This window comes from Loxodonta africana, unplaced genomic scaffold (genome assembly GCF_030014295.1).
Source record: "Loxodonta africana isolate mLoxAfr1 unplaced genomic scaffold, mLoxAfr1.hap2 scaffold_49, whole genome shotgun sequence".
NCBI classification, from domain to species: Eukaryota; Metazoa; Chordata; class Mammalia; order Proboscidea; family Elephantidae; genus Loxodonta; species Loxodonta africana.
This window is the reverse complement of record NW_026975207.1, coordinates 1,042,604-1,059,141: the sequence shown is the minus strand read 5'-3', so window position 1 is coordinate 1,059,141 and position 16,538 is coordinate 1,042,604. Positions and strand designations below refer to the sequence as shown.

Genomic DNA, 16,538 nt, shown 5'->3' with positions numbered 1-16,538 from the left:
CTCATCTTGATGGTGAGGCCTTGGGACCCTAAGGATGAGCACAGCGTAAGTAGGGAAAGGGAAATGGGATTTCAGTGGACTTGGGAGGCTAAGGGGGACCCTGTTGAGGTGTGATGGTGAAGGGGGTATCAGTGAGTTCTTCGGAGGAGAAGGAATCAGAGTGATGGCAGAGTGTCAGGAAACCTGCCTGCAGGTGAGCAGTGGGCATAAAGCCCTAAACCAAGGACTCTGGGTCCCTTCCCAGCAGCATACAGGCAGAGAAAGAGGTAGGGCTTGGCAGGAGGAGAGGAGGGCCCGGTGAAGGAAAATGAATTCACCCCAGCCATGTCTTCTGGTCTCCTAGGGTGAATTTGGGGTTCTGATTAGGATGCATTGTTGTTGCCTCATTAGGGGAATGTAAGTGGGAGGTGGTGTAGAAAAATCCCCCTGGGTGTTAACCATTTCTGGATAAGAGTTGATCCAGCACTTGCAGGGTATTTCTTGTAGAGTATGTCCTCGGGTAAGGGGCAGAGCTTTGGAACTTTTTCTTCTCCTTTAAATAAAGCTGTACATTCCGGTTCTTGACACGTCAATAAATCTTGTTAATTTTTTTTTTGTTTTCCTGTGGTCAAATCTGACCTGTCCCGAGGTCAAAGAACTGGAAGAAAAAGGCCGTCTGAGATGAAAGAAGCAAAAGAGAGGAGAGGCTTCTGAACCTGGGGAGAACAGTGAGAACACATTTGACCAGAGGTATGGATGGGAAGAGGCAAATTCAGGACCAGACTCAACAGTGGACAAAAAAGACCAAGTCTCAGTCACAACATCAAATGCCAGGTGTGGGGAAGCCCTGGACATGACAGGGATGTATCCATCTCTCTGGGCGATGAGACCGCAGAGGGCAGAGGAAAGGAGGGCAGGGCCTCTAGGATGGGCACCTCCATCCACAGTCTGTCCTGTGTGTATGCCTCAGAGTGACAGAGACAGCTCCTGTGAGGGAGAGGGTCACAGGCAGAGAAGAGCCATGGTGTTCAGGCCAGGTAAATTCTGCAGTCTCCTAAGGATCCAAAACGAAAAATCAGAGATTCTCAGAGGTATCAGAGTGGGAGGGGTTGGCATTCCCAGGTTGGGGAGAGGCTGGCTGGGGAGGTACTGCTTTCTGAAGTCTTTTGATCAACATCTTTCTTCTTAAAAGCTACCTTCCCAGTTGATGTCCTCTTTTATGCTCTCGGCTCAGACCTGAAAAGGGTCTTGAATGCACAAAGGCGGGTTATACAGTGGGTCAAGGCAGGGAGGAGGTGGTACCAGCACATCCAGGAAAGAGAATTTTCTGGAGCGCCATGAGTTACCTAGTGAATCGCACATGGTGTCCAGCCTTCTACATTTAGCTGTAGACATGTGCTTGCAAACGTGTTTGAGGGGTAACTCTACTGACTTCCCAAAATTGTTTTTGGTCATTTCCAGTTATAGAGACCAGAAGAGCTCACTGGTTCCAAGAACAAGAAGAAATCCACTGGATCTGATTAGTACTGTCTGTGGTGTGCTCTCCTTCCAGTGATTAAAATCTTTTGTCTGTCATTATAGAGAATTTTCACCTATTTAAAATATTTAACGAAACATGTTAAAATATACATGTATCTATGATGTTTATCAATTTCCAAGATCTGAAATTGTTTTTTATTACATTTGCAAGATTACAGATTTGTATGACAAAAAAGTTCCATCAGGGTCCCACCCTCATATGTAATTTGCTCCCGCTCCCACAAGGTATCCAATGTTAATAGACACACGTGTGTCCTTCCCTACATTTCTCTGCAGGGACACATATACACAGTCACAGGTACACAAGTACATCTGCTGGGGTGTTTGCTTTTATGGAAGCCTGGTCACACTCTACCCACATTGCTCTCGCCCCTTCTTTCACTTGACATTCTACCTTGATTCTCTGTAAGTCATTAGATATGGCACTAACACTATATTTTTGGGTGTTTAACTTACATGAATAATTTAAATAGATGATAGCAACTCAGTACATTTTATCCGGACTTATACATGTTGTTGTTACAAGCTATCAAGTCAGTTCTGACCCACAGTGACCCTAGGCACCGCAGAACAAAACTCGGCCCCGTCATTGCAATCCTAATAATCGTTGCTATATTTGAGCACACTGTTGCAGCCACTGTATCAATCTCATTGAGGGTCTTCCTCTTTTTCCCTGGACCTCTGCTTTACTAAGCATGATGTCCTTTTCCAGGGACTGCTCCCTCTTGATAACATGTCCAAAGCCATCCTTACTTCTAAGGAATATTCTGGCTTTCTCTGCTCAAGACAGATTTATTTGTCCATACACAACACCACTAAAATGGAAACATTATCATCCATGCTTTTTAAGTCCACTCTTCCTGCATGTTCTAACTCTCCTCCTCCTGTTCTTTCCCACAAGTGAATCCAAGGTAATTCACTTTAACAATGTGGTAAGCAGTCTCTCTTATCCTTGCTTAAACAAGCACACACAGACTTACATGTATCCTCGTCCTCTCATTTATACACACACATAAACATCAACAGGTATTCAAGCATATTCAAACAATTGATATTGTTTAACCCAGATGTGCTCATTTTATATACATTTCTCTGCACCTTGATTGTTTCAGTAATACTTCCATAATACTTCATAGAGATTTCTCCCACTCAACTACTACAACTCTTTTTCATTCTAAGGACTCCCTGTTTTCTTGAGGATGTAGCTTTACCATAAGTTCTCTATCATTCCACCATCAATGGACAGTCAAAGTTTGGTCATATTAATAATAACTATCCTTTCTATACTATAGGATTTGTTTCTGTGGAATAGACTCCACAGAGTGAGATTTCCAATTCAAAGAATGTTAAAAGTACAGAGCCTTGGCCATGTCTTTCCCCTAGAGGCTGCCATAATGCACATTTCCAGCCATGTCTTGGGGTATCCTTCTCCCCACAGCCCAGCCAGCTATAGGTGGTGCTGATTTTTAAATGTGCCAGTTTCACTGGCAGTTTGAGATTTTCTTAACTTGGACTATGTTTATTGGGCATGTGGATTTACTCTGAATGATCTGTTTGAATTCACTGCTCATTGTTCAAGTGCTTAACTTTTATCCTTCTGTGTAAAATGGAAATGGTTATTAAGCCTTGTCATCTCCATTTCACATGATTTTCCAAATCTATCATTTGTGTATCACATTTTTGCAAGCTTTGTCCCCCAGAACGATCACTTGAGTCAGCACCATTTATTAAATAAATATAATTTTCTTGAAATATGACCTTTGTAAGTTATTGTGGCTTCTTAACAGATTTTCTGTTTCATTGGTCGACTTGTCAGTTTCTATGCTATGTAACATCAATTTGTTCTGTTACCTGAAGAGGTAGACACCTGTTACTATCCTGCTTTTTCATGTTTTACTTTGGTAAAACCGCCCTGGTTTTGCAGCGATTAAGTGCTCAACTGCTAACCCAAAGAAAGTTTGGCAGGTCGAACCCACCACGTGGCTCCAAGGGAGAAAGACCTGGTGTTCTGCTCCCATAATGATTACGACCTAGAAAACCCTATGGGGCAGTCAAATGGGATCGCTTTGAGTCAAAAATCGCCTCCAAGTCTCGTGACAACAGGAATATTCTTTGTTATCTATTCTTTGTTATCTACTGTACTATTTGTACCATATGATTACTTTATACAGTTCAAAAACAACTATTTTAATATTCTGGCTGGAAATGCATTCCACTTATATATTACTTTTAAGGATCTCCATTTAATTGACAAGACATTCCATTTGAAAATATGGCATATTTTTGCATATATTCCCATTTCATTTTATGTACTTTAATACACTGTTTTCCCTCATAGAGGTCCTTTGCTGCTCTCGTTAAAACAATGTTTTGCTAAATATTTTACAGTTTTGGACAAAGTGTGGTACAGTCAAGTAGTAGGGGAAAGAGAACGGTCTGCCCTTCCCACCCGTGCCAAATTTAGACCCTTATTCTATACTGGAGAGAAACCATTGATTTCGATGCATTTGTCTTTTATACAGGTATGTAATTATATCATCATTATTTTAAATATTTCTTTTAATACTTGTACTAGTTATTTAAATTTTCTAGTTTATTCCTTCACCTAAAAACTATGTTGAGTGATACCAAAAATTTTTGTCTAGTTCCGAATTTACAAGAATGGGTTTAATATTTTTCCATTTATCTCACACCTGATAAGTTTGGGGATCATTTGTTATGCTCCAATAGATAACTAATACTCTGAGCTACTGACCTTTATGGTAATCTACACACAAATTGTTTCTGACAGTTAAGTACTTCCACCTGGCCTCTGTTCAGCTGGGATACCATGATTTACATTGCTACTAGGCAGCCCAGCCTCCACTAAAACCTGAGCCTACAGAGAATTGTTCTTGTTAGCTGTCATCAGGTCATTTCTGACTCATGACAACCCCATGTGGCCATAGTACAAGTGTTCAATAGGGTTTTCAAGGTTGTGATCCTTTAAAAGCAGATCGTCAGGACTGTCTTCTGAGGTGCCTTTGGGTAGGTTCAAACCACCAAACTTTCAGCTAGTATAGAACACTTAACTGTTTGTGGCACCCAGGGACCCCCTGCAAAGGATACATATTGGTAAGCTCCATGTTGCTGGTGCTCCCCTCATCTCCACATTCCTTATTCTTTTGATGAAATGGGTGTCCTTCAGGACCTCCAAGAAATGGTCTTATAGAAGACTAACTCAGACATGCCCACATATTGGAGGCTTTTATTTCTTCTTCCAACACCCGACACAGTAGGTCTGGCATTTCAATTTCATAGAATTTGGGACATTGCCTTTTCCAACCTTCCAAAAGCAATCCCACAGCATATTAAACCCATTTCCAGAACCCTTGCTACGGCAATAAATCCCTGTCAACAAACTCTCCTTGACCCAATTTTATATTAAACTCCCCTTGACTCGGCACCTTCAGCACACGTCCCTCAGCACACCCCCGTCCTGCTCACACAAGGCAGCCAGGTCTTGCAGCTCCTTCAGTGTACACTCCCTCCCCCCTCAACCACAACCAGCACTTCCCCCGTGGCTATGCTGGTATCTGACAGCTAAGTATCTGGACAAATGCATGGGACTCTATCTGAGGAATCTGCAAGGGAAACTGTTGAAGGTGGATTGGGGAGGTGGCGGGAAACCAGAACATAGAGTATGAACATTCCAGAGGATGAAATTAAATGAGCCCAAATCCCAGAGCTGCACACCCGTTGTGGACAGAAACAGCTCCAAGAGAAGCCCTCTCTCATATAAATGGGATAGAGGGTCCGTAAAGGAGAGAGACGGGCAGGTGGGCAGGTGGGCAGACACCTGAAACTGTGGCAGAGGAGAGTCCTTCTCTCTGACCAGAGTATGGAAGGGCCAACGAGTGTAGAGGAATCTCCAATATATTTTTTCTCTCTCTTTGCTGTTAACTGGCACCTAGTCAATTCTACCTCAAAGGGTGAGACTTTTCAAAAGCAGATCGCCAGGCTTGTCTTCTGAGGCGCTTTGTGACAGGTTCAAACTGCCAGCCTTTTGGCTGGTTGTCCATCCAGTGCTTTGGCCCCATAGGTAGAACCAGTCACTTATGTGAATGACAGAATGAAGAGATTAAAGCCCCAGCATTCCTGCCAGTGGGCCAGGAAAGCACTCCTTCAGAACTCAGACAGCAGCAGAGAAATAGAGGAGACGGTGCAAGAAAGAGATTCTGCAGACTTGCCATGAACTCCTGGTTCACCCCCAGATGCATCTGCATTGCCCTGACTCTAAGAAGCATTATCAAATCCTTTAAGAGCCGCACTATGGGTTAGAACGCCATCAAGGTTCCAGACTGAGTGGCGTTCACATAGATTAGATCTGAATACAGCTGCAAAGCCTTCAAAAATTGAACTAACATTTGAACCATAGAATACAGAAGATGGGACAGAACTTGGAGCCTGAACATAACTGGGTCAATAGACTGCTAAAAGAAAAAAAAGAAAAAAATTCTCATAAAATTAGGGAGGACTTGTAGTCTCGAAATCATAAGACACAGATTTTAAAATGCTATTCTAATCATTCTCCAAGAAATAACAGGGACACTTTTTAAATAAATGGAAAGATAATAGGTGCTATTTGCAAAGGAAAATTTTACATGGTAAAAATACATGGTAGAAATAAAATTCACTTGATAGTGTCAACAGCAGAATGGTGATGACAGAGAAAAAAATAGATGAGTTTAAAATATTTACTCTGAAAAGAGAGAAAAAATATGGAAAAAAATGAACAGAGCCTCAAGAATTAGAGAAAAAGTCTGTTTATTTATTAGAACTCCAGAAGAAGTGGAGAAAATGTGTGCTGTAGGAAAACACATTTGATGAAATACTGGGCAAACACTTTCCAAATTTGATGAAAGACGTAAACTTACAGCTTCAGAAGGTCAGCAAACCCCAACAGGTTAATCCTAAAGAATTCTATGTGAAAATATATTTTTATGCAAATATTGTGTTACGTGTTTTTTGCAAATCACATGCTCCCCTCCCCCCAAACCGGCATATTTGCAAGCATGCTGTGCTAGTTTTTTACACCAACATATAAAAAAAATAAATAAAATTAGGCACCATTCTCATACGAGTACCCGGGTAGGGGAAGGCTCAGTTGGCAAAAAATATGTATAATGTGTGCACTATTTGCACAAAAATACAGTACATCATAATCAACTGCAGAATAACAAAGATCAAGAAAATACCCAGAAATAAGCTAGAGAGAAAACAATAGATTTCACATGGGAAAAATAATTTCACTGACTCTTTCTTCATTATCAGAAAACCACAGAGGCTGAAATGTTGTGAAAAAACATTTTTTCAACACTGAAGATCAGAAACATTACCCCAGATTTCTATATCCAATCATTACCTTCAGGAGTAAAGAAAAAATAGTGCCATTCTTAGCGAAGGAAAACTGAGAGAATTCATCGCCACCAGACTTCTCCCAAACGAGACGCTAATGGAAGTGCTTCAGGAGGTAGACTTGGAATTTCACCCGTATTTCAGGAAAGCAGAAAACATGGGAACTATGTGGGTAAATATACTGTGTTAATACTGTAGTCACTGCACAAAATGGCGCTGGACATGACTCTTTGGAAAGTTTTTCCAGTCTCTTGGAAACACTTGGGAACATACTCTTGACAGAAAATCATTATTTAGAGAATAGAATTAATTTTGACAATATCTGAAAGATGTCTGTAGTCAAGTCTGGTGAATAAAATGGAAACTAAATTTTGGGACCCAAAATAAGGTGTGGTAACAAAAAATGAGTCTCAATTCAGATGTGGCCATGAGCTGGCTCTGAAGGCCGGCCTTCCCCAGACAGGCGTTTCAGGCACATTGGGAGCAATGGCTTGTTGTTCTTGTTGCTAGGTGCCATCGAGTGGGTTTCTGAGTCATTGAGGCCCAGAGTGAAGGCAATACTGTCCCAACAGGGTTTCTTGAGTTTTAATCTTAATGGGAGAGGATTGCCAGATCTTTACTCCTTTGAGCCTTTGGGTGGGTTCAAACCACTGACCTTTCGGTTAGCAGTCAAGCACTTAAACTTTGCACCACCAGGGCTCCTTGGAATAATGGCAGCACCACAGAACTTGGTACAAACTTCCCCATGGGCCTTCCCTGAGAAGTAACCTCTTTGCTGAAGTACCAAGTTTAGTTTTCATACATAGTCATTCTGTACAAAGTCTCCATAAGAATTAGAGTGCCTCCTTGAATGGACAACATTTTACATGCCCTCCATGAAGAAAATGCCTCAAGGGCAAAGTTTAAGAGTAAACCAAGGCATTTCCCATCACTCCTTACCTGAGAGCGTCTTCGTGAGGATTTCCTAAACACGCGGAAAAGAACATAGTAGACACTGCCTTCTTTTTACCTCTTCCCTCCTAAACAAACAGAAACCTTTGCTGAGATGTCAGGTGTCAAGCCCCAAACTACTCTTGTATGTAAGTTCTGTAATGAGACCAGGACCCAGGCAGTATTTCCCATCTTTCAAAGTTTGGAGGTCCAGTGAAATCCTGTTACAAGTCACTAGATCAGCTCAGGAGCTGGAAGACTGAAATTCCTGGTCCTCTGACAAGTGGGAAGGACAGGGTGGGATTGGGCAGAGCCTCCTTGACCATCACTTGCCCCAAGAGGCTCTGGAGGCTGCTTCATGTTATAAGTCAAAGGCCCTTCCAGCCCAGTCACATAAGAGCAGGGGAAGGCTTTTTCCATTGAAAAAAGAAATGGGCTCAGGAGCAGCAGGTTTGAGGCCATTCAGCTTCTGTCAGCTTTGTGGCTTCGGACATCTTGGCCGCTGGTCGCCTTCACAACTGGGTCTTTATACCTCTCCAGCTCTCTCTCCCTCCCAGTTTTCTCCCAGTACCATGGGCTGTGGCTTCTGCTAGTTTTAATGATTTCAATGTTTCAGTAGCTCCTCGCCCCATTCAGAGGAGGCAGGTTTGCAGGGTGTGAGGGACAAACCCATAGTTCTGCTTAGGTTTCCTTCAACAGAAACACTCCTGAGGTGACAAGCTGTCCTGACTGATCTTGAGACCAAGACAGAGAGAAACTCAGTGAGAGGGTCATTGGCTTCTGGAAGTGTCAGCATTCTCAGAGACATGTCCTGGGGTCATGCCCAATTGCAGGAAAAATGAAGTGGCTCGGAACCTCGGTGTGTTGACTGTCCAGTACACAGGACCCGGAAGCCTCTGGAGGATTTTCAGTCTTAGTCTAACCGAGCACTGGGGAAATCCTCACAGGGTGGGAGCAGTGATATTCCTGGGTATCTTTATTCTAAAAATCTCAGAGCAGTTGCTACAGTCTTGTGAGGTGGGAAAAGAGAAAGCTTGGGACCACAGGAGGGTGGCAAAAGAAGGAGGCTCCAATCACTCACTCCCTCTTGGATCTTGTTCAGGTTTTTTTGTTTTTTAATGCAACTTGGGCTCCAGGCAGGCACTTATTGCTAAACTTGTATTTCTCTGTTTTAATTTATGATATCTAAGTCAAATCTGGAGTCTTGAGCTCATTTTGATAATTCATCTTTTGTCTGTGCAGACAAGAGTCCGCTCACACCCATGATGAGAGCAGAGGAAGTAAATTCCCTAGCCTAGACCAGGGCGGGCTCTCTTGCTCCTCAAACTAAGAGGGGAGCTCTCCTAGGGCAGCACAGGCGGTGAGTCCAGTCTGGGGCCCTGGGAAGGGGACGGGGTGAGTGCCAGGCAGTGTGGCCTCTGTGGCTTTGCCTTCTCCTCCAGGAAGTGCATCTCGAAGGCCTCCACGTTTGGATCCTGACGCTAACCACAAGTTCTCACCCTTCTGTGTCCACTGTCTGGACCCAAGTCCCCATATGCCTCCTCTGCCCTCCTATCTCATCATATGTGCTGTGATCAGGCTCAGGTATGTACCCTGGGTCTCGCCCTCTATGGCCTTAGGCTTCCCCGTGTTCTGTTGGGACCTGCCAGACTGGTGGGTCTGAGGTCCAGGTGGGGCTGGGTGGGCTGGGACTGTCACAAAAGGCTCCTGAAGCCAGCTCTTTCCTGCTCCCCACCAGCTTGTGGTAGGGCTGCCCAGGACCCCGCACCTCTCCCGGGTGCCCTTCTCTGAGCATCCCTGCCACCCCCTCCCTAGTTCTTGAGGCGCCTTCTCTTGATGCACAGATGCAACTGAGCACCTCACCGCACTGAACCCGGAGTCGGTTCTCAGCTAGATTAAAGACCTGAACCTGAAATGCACAACCTTAAAACCACTAGAACCAATAACTCGTTGTTGTCTAATCCATCCTGACTCATAGGAACCATAAAGGACAGAGTAGAACTGCCCTATAGGGTTCCCAAGGAGCGCCCGGTGGACTTGAACTGCCAACCTTTTAGTTACCAACTGTAGCTTTTAAACACTACTCCACAAGGTTTCCTAAAACTGCTAGATAGGTGTGAAATGAAAAAAGAAAAAAAAAGTAAATAAAAAAATTTAAGAAAAAGAACAATTACTTAATATGTAAAAGAAAAAAATAATAAAACAGAAAAACAACTACAAAAAAAAATGACATAATATGAGACTGTAACCTCACATTATGGAGTCAAGGAGGCTGGGTTGTATCTTTCTTTGCAAATAAGCCTTAGATTAGGGAATTGGTACCAGGAGTAGATACACACTCTCACTTCAGGAAAATGGAAAATCTGGGATTAATTGACCTGGATGAGGTGGAAAACAGAGATAACCACATAATATTTAAAGATGAAATCCTAAGAGCCTAAAACATGCAGTGGAAATTTTTCTAAGTAAAGTAGCATCAGAAGAGGCCTTTAATCACTACACAAAATGGGTCAGTAGTTCGAGATCTCCCTACAAAGATGGAATCAACTCAATGGCCAACTGGTTTTGGGTTTGGTAGATCACTTTCAGGCAGGTTCCAGCAAACATGCAAAAAACAGATCATTTCCATCTTGTACACAGTCAATAAAGAAGAGAAAACTATGAGATGCTTCCCAACTTGTTCCCTAAGGCCACTTTAATATTGATACCAAATTAGAAAAGGAAGGTACAAGGGGAGTTACAGGACAAGCACACTAAGCAATTGAGATGCAAAAAACCTACCTAAAATGCTGGCAAAGAAATCCAGCAAGGTATAAAGCAGGTAATATGCCATGATCAAGGGGGTTTATTTAAAGGATGCAAGCTTGAGTGAACATTAAAGGTTTAATAATTCAATTCACCACATGTGTAGGTTAAGGAAGAAAAGACATAGGTTCACCTCAAGAGACGGTGAAAAGGCAGTGATAAAATCCAACCACACTGAGACATAAGAACTCTGAGCAAACACGGAACAGAAAAGGAGTTCCCGAATGTGGAAAACTACAACTAGCATGATAGTTCCTGGTGAAATGTGGGACATTCTCTTTAATATTAATTAGCAATAAAATAAAGATGCTTTCTCTCATTATTTCTATTAAATATTTAACACTGGAGTACAAAAAGAAAAAGAAAACGTGTAACTCATTATTCATAGATTATAGGAATGTCTCCACAGAAAAATTTAAAAACCATAGAAAAAATTAGAATTAATATTAGTTAATCATAAATACAAAGTAAAAAATAAAGTGAATGTCTCTGCAGCAGCATCAAGGCAACTCTGTCATAGCTCTCAGTGAAAGCAGAGGACACTGACAGGGAAACAGCAGGATCCAGGTGGGCTACACCACGGAGGGGAGAGCACTATTTTACACCGGGCTGGATTTATAAGCACAGGTATGTGTGTTAGTTACCTAGTGCTGCCGTATGAAAAAAAAATAAAATAACACAGTTGGGTGGCTTTAGAGAATAAAAATTTATTTTCTCGCAGTTCAGGAGGCTACCTGCCTGAATTCAGGGCATGGCTCATGTCTACTCCAGCTTCTAGCAGCTTCCAGACACCCTTTGTGTTCCTGGTCTTGTAGATGCACCTGCTCCGTTGTCTGTCTTCCTCTCCCACCGTGTGTGTCTGTGTCTATTCTGCTGTTTTTATAACTCAGAAGGGACTAGGTTTAGGACCCACCCTACACTGGTATGGCCTCATTAATATAATTTTAAAATCCCCTATATCCAAATCAGGTCACATTTATGGGTACGGCGGTTAGGGTTTCAACATACCTCTTAAAAAAAAAAAAAAAAAAAAAGGGGTTATACAATTCAGTCCATAATAGTGCCCTCACCAGATATTCTGGACTGAGAATACTAGCATGAGCAGCTGAGAGTGGTTCTATTTTTTTCCCGCATTAGTTGGTTGTAGCTTGTCTCAATGGCCACTCATATGAACTTTGGAGCAGCTTATTATGAAGACCCTGGCCAACCTTTCATACCCATGTCCATTGTGTGGAAAAACACACAGACTCCCATCACTGAAGCCTTGGGAAATTCATTTGTAAGTGTGGAATGGAGTTGGGACCAGAATTGTTTCGTGGGCTTGATAACATGGCATAGCTGTTAAGATATCCACATGGAGATGTCAGGTAATAATACTAACAGCTAACACTTACTGAGTACATGCACTGGTGCCAGGATTCTTGTAAGGGCTTCTCCTTTCCTAAGATATTTGTTCTGCATGATAGCCCTATGAGGAATGCACCATTATAATGCACATTTTATACAGGAAGAGGCCGATACAGAGATTTAAGCTGATATTTGAGTATAAGTCTGGACCCAGGAGTAGTTGAAATGGCTGGAGGTGTAAATCTCACATTCTCAGCTACAGACCGATGGCTGTGGACACACTGAGGCATTCCAGACAGAGAGTGTCAATAGAGAGAGAGGACTAAACACTGAGCCCTAGGGCACCCTGACGCCTACAAGCTGGCCAGGTGAACCACAGCCAACAAAGCTGTCTGAAGTCCACTGTGGTTCCTGGAAGGTGGTCTGTCCTTTCTCTAGGCCAAATTTCCCCACTGCCCCTCCCACCCACACGGGCTTGTCCCCTTCATAATAGCAGGGACAGTGTGTAACTTTCACCACTGCCCAAGATCCCAAGGTTACAATAACATTGGTATGGAAAGCAGAATGATGGAGTCAGGAAGCCTGGTGGTCATATGCAGCCAGTTGGAAACAGAAAAGAGCAAATAAACAAGGGGAGAAGACCATGAGTCAGAGGAGTGGGAGAAATGAATATTTCCTGAGTGCTAAGTAGCTGGGCGTCTGCTAGAGGCATGTAGTTCCTCATTTAAACTTCAGAGGGACACAATGGGTGGAACAGACATTGCTGTCCACTTTCATCATGCAAACGTTTTGTTTCCTTTGATTTTAACAGTAACTTCTTATGAAAACAAATGAGAAAATAGAGAAGAGAATAATAAAAGAATACATCTCATCAGTTCAGTACTATTATTTTGCCTCAGCAGCTACACATTTTTGTTGTTGATGTAAATATAACACACAACCTTTGCCAAGTGAACGAGTTGTACAGGTGTACACACTATTGAAAGGAATTGCATTAATCGACTGTGGAACCCTACCCTTAATCAGTGTGATTTTTCCATCATTGTAAACAGAAACTCAGTTTCCATATGCAATAACACCCCTTTATTCCCTCCTTCCTGGCCCTGGGAACCCTTATAAACTTTCGTCTCTATACATTTCCCTGTTTTTGTAAAAGGCATGCTTTTTAATTTGAAAGTTCATGACAAGCTACAAGGGAGAATTCATGTGGAAGCAGAAGTTATTTGCAATACATACATCCTACTACAAACTTGGTTCTAGAATATACAAAGGATGATTCATAAAGAAAAAAAAAGAGAATTCAATAGAAAGACAAGTAAATACTTGAGCGCTCTATAAAAGATTTCTGTATGGCCAACATACATATGGAAAGGGACTACATCAGTTATCAGAGGAATTCTAATAAAAACTCACAATGTGATCCTAACCCTGCACACCGGAATGGCTAAAATAAAAAAAAAATGGAAATACCAACTATTTGGTAGAACATGGAGCAACTGGAATTCTAATCTACTGCTAGTGAAAGTGCAATTTGGTACAACCACTTTAAAAATGCTTTGGCCATATCTACTAAAGCTGTGAACATCCATATATTCTATGACCCAGCAATTCCACTTCTAGATACATACCCAATAGAAATGGGTACATATGTTCACCAGAACACATAAGTCTAACCATCTGCTAAGAAATGAACACCCTCCTTCTGAATGCCTAACTTTTGTTTTTAATTGTTCTTTAGATGAAGGTTTACAGAGCAAAGTAGCTTCTCATTAAACAGTTAGGACATATATTGTTTTACGACATTGTTTACCAACTTCAAGACATGTCAAGACTCTTTTTTCTTAGACTTGGGTTCCCTATTACCAGCTTTGCTGTCCTCTCCTGCCTTCTAGTCCTTGTTCCTGGGCTGGTATGCCCCAGGAGTCTCATTTTGATTTATGGGCCTGTCTAATCTTTGGTTAAGGGTGAACCTCAGGAGTGACTTCATTATTGAGCTAAAAGGATGTCTGGGGGTCATATTCTCAGGGTTTCTCCAGTCTCTGTCAAGCTAGAATTCTGGGGTTTTTTTTTTTTTTTGAATTAGGATTTTTTTCTACATTTTTCTCCAGTTCTGTCCTGAATGCCTCACTTAAAAAGCACTATTCTCGTCTGTTCTAAGGTGATGGCCATATATCATGATAAGCTTATAAAGAGAAGTCTAGAGCTTTCTGTGAAATGCAGCAGCAAATCTCTGGAGGCTCATGTTCTTATAGCTTCTGTTCCCTCTGGAGCTACTGCTTCTGTCTGTCCTTCTGCTGGGCTGCACCACATGGAACCAGTTATAAAATTCAACTTCATCTTATAAATTCACAGGAGTCCTACTCACACAAAATTTTTATTGGCTATGAGAACAGGTGTGTAGTGTAGATAAGGTATAGAAGGGATTTCTATTGCAGCAAAGCAAAACCTTAAAATTAAATCGCTAGGAATGATAGGCCTCGTTCTGTAAAAATGCTTTTCTACATGGAATATGGAAAATGCAGTTAAGATATGGCTTATGCAAAAAGGCAAAAAGGAGTGCTTGCTGCAATTTGGTAATCATTTAGATCACCTGTAAAAATATTTTCACCCTTTTTCTCATAGCTTGCAGGAAACGAAATTCCAAAAGGATCGCATATTTAAAAGTAAAATATGCCACCATACAAATTTCAGAAGAAACTATGAGAGATTTTGTTTTGCTTTTTGTTGGTAAAAGAGAAAGATTATCTAAAAATCCCAAAGATGCGAAGGCTGAAAGTGGTAAGATACAGATATAGATGTTAGGCATATCAAAAACTATATGAAGAAAGCAAAAATACAGGCAAAAATCTGAAGAAAAATTCGTAGGCTAAGGATTTGAATAGACATTTCTCCAAAGAAGGTATAGAGATGGTCAATAATCACATGATAAGAAGCTCAACCTCATTAGTCATTAGGGAAATGTGAATCAAAACCAAAACGCACTATTATTTCAAAACCACTGAGATGGCTCAAATCAACAGGATGGACAACACAAGTGGTGAGGATGTGGAGAAACTGGAACCCTCATACATTGCTGGTGGACATGTAACATGATCCAATCGCTTTGGAAAACAGTTAGGTGCTTGCTCAGAAAGGTAAACATAGAGTTAGCATGCAACATAGCAATCCCACTCCTAGGTATGCATCCAGGACAACTGAAGCACGTTCACATTATAACTTACAAAAGAATTTTCATAGTAGAATTATTTATAAATAGCCAAAATGTGGAGAGAATCCCCAAGTCATGAACTGATAGATAAACTGTGGTATACTCGTAAAATGGAATATTACTCAGCCATTAAAAGGCATCAGGTACTAATACATGGCACTATATGGACAAACCTTGAGAACGTTATGCTAAGTGAAAGAAGCCAAACAGAAATGACCGCATGGTGCATGATTCCATTTACATGAAATATCCAGAACAGACAAACCAACACAGACAGGAAGTAGATTAGCAGCTGCTACGTCTTGGAGGAAAGGAGTAATGAGGATGACTACTAATATGCAGGGCGTTTATTTACAGGGTACTGAAAATATCCTGAAGCTAGACAGTGGTGATTGTTGCACAACTCTGTCCATACACTAGAAACCACAGAATTCTGCACATTATAAAAGGCAATGTTATGGCCGGTGAATTATATCTCAATAGAAATATTTGTGACTCCCGAAAGACTAACATTTCAATTAAATATACAGAATCTATAAATCAGTAGGCGAAAACAACTCAATTTTACCATCTCTCTCTCCAGCCAAAGTGAAGGGGTACATTCTATTAATACATCTTTTTTTTTTATCTCTTCATTAACAAGTTCTGTTCTCATTACACATAACTAGTCTCCATTTCTAATCATACATAACTAGTCTCCATTTCCTTGTGCCTGTTTTCTATTGTAACTACATAAACAGAGCACTTCCATGGTTTTTGTAAAAACCCACGCACTTTCAATCAGACATATCATTTTTGGAAGCTTCTCAGGCACCAGGAACCAGGATACTCTGACCAACACAGCAGACAAGGTCCTGCCTGCATGGGCCTTCTATTTTTGTGGAGCACTCAGATGATAAACCAGCCAAACAGTATGTAATGTTACCTAACATCAGGAGGGAGACGTATCATTTTGGAGGTGTCCCAAGCTGTGTCTCTCTCATGAAGAGTTCCCTCTTGCCTCTGAACCCAGTGGAAAGTAAACACTTTGAAGGAACTGTGAGGTCAGTAAGTGTGAAAAAAGACATTTCATTTCAGTTTCATTTGGTTGGTTTTACCTGCTACGCTGTCAACATTTTTTTAAACACTATCCTGCAGCTGACATCAACCACCCCCCCAAAAAGCAAAAACAAAACCCGATGCCATGCAGTCGATTCCGACTCACAGCGACCCTGTAGGACACAGTAGGGTCTCCAAGGAGTTCCTCGTCTTAGGACACAAATAATTCCTTCTTATGAGAATCTGAAAGTTGTTCACTGTGGATGTGTGAGGGACTCAGTAACACTTGCAAAGA

The 16,538-nt window shown here is 41.6% G+C and overlaps 1 long non-coding RNA gene across 9 annotated transcripts in view; it reads right to left on the bottom strand.

The window, feature by feature from the left end:
* LOC135229747 (uncharacterized) overlaps nucleotides 1-16,538 on the bottom strand; it is a 471,035-nt gene that overhangs the window by 4,149 nt on the left and 450,348 nt on the right. For 5 of the 9 annotated variants that reach the window (XR_010320438.1, XR_010320430.1, XR_010320437.1 and 2 more), the window contains 2 exons: nucleotides 7,855-7,934; nucleotides 6,658-7,079 (listed from right to left, as the gene is read on the bottom strand). This is a non-coding gene — a long non-coding RNA (uncharacterized LOC135229747). Of the gene's footprint in view, nucleotides 1-1,455; nucleotides 1,572-6,657; nucleotides 7,080-7,854; nucleotides 7,935-16,538 lie in introns of those variants that run through there. The other 4 variants (XR_010320428.1, XR_010320434.1, XR_010320427.1 and 1 more) reach the window with 3 other exon arrangements.